Source organism: Dendrobates tinctorius, unplaced genomic scaffold (genome assembly GCF_039654945.1).
Source record: "Dendrobates tinctorius isolate UK_male_01 unplaced genomic scaffold, ASM3965494v1 ptg000830l, whole genome shotgun sequence".
Taxonomy (NCBI): domain Eukaryota; kingdom Metazoa; phylum Chordata; class Amphibia; order Anura; family Dendrobatidae; genus Dendrobates; species Dendrobates tinctorius.
Window position 1 is genome coordinate 17,501 of NW_027362467.1, and position 3,853 is coordinate 21,353.

Genomic DNA, 3,853 nt, shown 5'->3' on the forward strand with positions numbered 1-3,853 from the left:
GGCTTGGGCATGGACCGCCAGACAAAGCCGCGGACCATGAACCATCCAGCCTGCTCTGAGGGGACATAGTCAGAGGGGGCGTCCGCCTTCAAGAGCCCTCCTTCCCACGAGGACTCCAGATTTGCCCCCCTGACAGCCATCACCTCCAGAGAACCAGGGACCGCCGAGGGAGGGTCTGGTCAAAGCTCACGTACCCCAGGACAGCTTCTCCGGCTTGGGCACAGACCGCCAGACAAAGCCGCGGACCATGAACCATCCAGCCGGCTCTGAGGGGACATGGTCAGAAGGGGCGTCCGCCTTCTAGAGCCCAAACTCGGCCACGGACTCCAGATTTGCCCCCCTGAATGCCATCACCCTTCAGAAGACCAGGGACCACCGAGGGAGGGTCTGGTCAGGCTCAGGTACCCCAGGATCGCCTCTCTCACTTGGGACGCACGACCAGCAAAAGTCCCTCCTGGAGCCGTGGAAGTTCAGTCTCGGCCGTATTTTGCAACTTCCACGACAAGAGGGACCACCTTCTAAGTCGCCTACCCGAGCCAGAGAACCATAGGAACAACCGCCATACATCGGGGTAGAGAGAGCCCACTCTCTCCTATATTCTCCCGCAGGTGCGCATTACTATGTATTTGCATTGCGGGACAATGTACTTCAATGAGCGGGACAAAGTCGGAAATGTATCCGACCTCCTGGAACTGTGCGGCTGCTACAGCAGTCAGAAATTCCCCATTCCGGTTCTTTTTCACTTGGATTTTTTTTTTTGCAATTTTTTGCCTAAAACGTATTCCTCCAACATGTACTAGCTCATGACACTTGAAATTTTTGAGCCAATTGATAATAACAGCTTTTTAGAGCTCAAAAACAAAAAAAATTTGAGCGAACAAAAAATGTTCGAAAATGACCTCAGCTCCTGGAACTGTTTTCGGTACACCTCCAGAGAGGCTCCCCTGCCTGGAAGTCTGTCACTGCTCAGCTCGAAATTTTTCTAAGTCCCAAAATTCGGTTTTTCATCCAAAATTCAACTTTCTGCCCAGGATCCACAAACTTTAAACCCAGTTGGGGGACCCTCCCTGGGGGCCCTACAACATACTGAAGCCCCCCTGTGGTGGAAGTAGGGGAATTTACTTATTTTTACACAAAATCACAAAATTCCATTTTTTGTTCGCAAAACACTTTTTTGTCCTCAAGAAACTTTTTTGTCCTCAAAACACTTTTTTGTCCTCGAGAAACTTTTTTGTCCTCAAGAAACTTTTTTGTCCTCAAAACACTTTTTTGTCCTCAAAACTCAATTTCTTCCATAATTCGACTTTCCCCCAAAAAACCACACATTCTACCCTCATGGGAGGCACTCTCCCTCGGGTCCCCACATCATATTGACGCCCCAGAGCGGTGGGAGAAGGGGAAATCTGATTTTTGCACAAAAATCCAAAAATCGCTCTAAGTCCAAAAATCCTGAAAATTTTTCTAAGTCCCAACGGTACTTTCTGAAAAGTGTACCCAGGCCCCTGGAAGCCTCCTAGGTACACCTCCCGAGGCGCCCCCTTCCTGGAAGTCTGTCACATCTCGAAATTTTTCTAAGTCCCAAAAAATGGTTTTTGCTCCATAATTCGACTTTCCCCCCAAAAGTCACACATTCTACCCTCATGGGAGGCACTCTCCCTCGGGTCCCCACTTCATATTGACGCCCCAGAGCGGTGGGAGAAGGGAAAATTCGATTTTTGCACAAAAATCCAAAAATCGCTCTAAGTCCAAAAATCTTGAAAATTTTTCTAAGTCCCAACGGTACTTTCTGAAAAGTGTACCCAGGCCCCTGGAAGCCTCCTAGGTACACCTCCCGAGGCGCCCCCTTCCTGGAAGTCTGACACATCTCGGAATTTTTTCTAAGTCCCCAAAAATGGTTTTTGCTCCATAATTCGACTTTCCCCCCAAAAGTCACACATTCTACCCTCATGGGAGGCACTCTCCCTCGGGTCCCCACTTCATATTGACGCCCCAGAGCGGTGGGAGAAGGGAAAATTCGATTTTTGCACAAAAATCCAAAAATCGCTCTAAGTCCAAAAATCTTGAAAATTTTTCTAAGTCCCAACGGTACTTTCTGAAAAGTGTACCCAGGCCCCTGGAAGCCTCCTAGGTACACCTCCCGAGGCGCCCCCTTCCTGGAAGTCTGACACATCTCGGAATTTTTTCTAAGTCCCCAAAAATGGTTTTTGCTCCATAATTCGACTTTCCCCCCAAAAGTCACACATTCTACCCTCATGGGAGGCACTCTCCCTCGGGTCCCCACTTCATATTGACGCCCCAGAGCGGTGGGAGAAGGGAAAATTCGATATTTGCACAAAAATCCAAAAATCGCTCTAAGTCCAAAAATCTTGAAAATTTTTCTAAGTCCCAACGGTACTTTCTGAAAAGTGTACCCAGGCCCCTGGAAGCCTCCTAGGTACACCTCCCGAGGCGCCCCCTTCCTGGAAGTCTGACACATCTCGGAATTTTTTCTAAGTCCCCAAAAATGGTTTTTGCTCCATAATTCGACTTTCCCCCCAAAAGTCACACATTCTACCCTCATGGGAGGCACTCTCCCTCGGGTCCCCACTTCATATTGACGCCCCAGAGCGGTGGGAGAAGGGAAAATTCGATTTTTGCACAAAAATCCAAAAATCGCTCTAAGTCCAAAAATCTTGAAAATTTTTCTAAGTCCCAACGGTACTTTCTGAAAAGTGTACCCAGGCCCCTGGAAGCCTCCTAGGTACACCTCCCGAGGCGCCCCCTTCCTGGAAGTCTGACACATCTCGGAATTTTTTCTAAGTCCCCAAAAATGGTTTTTGCTCCATAATTCGACTTTCCCCCCAAAAGTCACACATTCTACCCTCATGGGAGGCACTCTCCCTCGGGTCCCCACTTCATATTGACGCCCCAGAGCGGTGGGAGAAGGGAAAATTCGATTTTTGCACAAAAATCCAAAAATCGCTCTAAGTCCAAAAATCTTGAAAATTTTTCTAAGTCCCAACGGTACTTTCTGAAAAGTGTACCCAGGCCCCTGGAAGCCTCCTAGGTACACCTCCCGAGGCGCCCCCTTCCTGGAAGTCTGTCACATCTCGAAATTTTTCTAAGTCCCAAAAAATGGTTTTTGCTCCATAATTCGACTTTCCCCCCAAAAGTCACACATTCTACCCTCATGGGAGGCACTCTCCCTCGGGTCCCCTCAACATATTGACGCCCCAGAGCGGTGGGAGAAGGGGAAATCTGATTTTTGCACAAAAATCCAAAAATCGCTCTAAGTCCAAAAATCCTGAAAATTTTTCTAAGTCCCAACGGTACTTTCTGAAAAGTGTACCCAGGCCCCTGGAAGCCTCCTAGGTACACCTCCTGAGACTCCTCCCTTCCTGGAAGTCTGACACATCTCGAAATTTTTCTAAGTCCCAAAAAATGGTTTTTGCTCCATAATTCGACTTTCCCCCCAAAAGCCACACATTCTACCCTCATGGGAGGCACTCTCCCTCGGGTCCCCTCAACATATTGACGCCCCAGAGCGGTGGGAGAAGGGAAAATTCGATTTTTGCACAAAAATCCAAAAATCGCTCTAAGTCCAAAAATCTTGAAAATTTTTCTAAGTCCCAACGGTACTTTCTGAAAAGTGTACCCAGGCCCCTGGAAGCCTCCTAGGTACACCTCCTGAGACTCCCCACTTCCTGGAAGTCTGTCACATCTCGAAATTTTTCTAAGTCCCAAAATTCGGTTTTTCACCCAAAATTCAACCTTCCGCCCAGGATCCAGAAATTTTACCCCCAGTTTGGGGCCTCTTTTGGGACACGCTCAGACATATTTCACTCTCTGACTTCCATCCACCGCTTACTGGGCG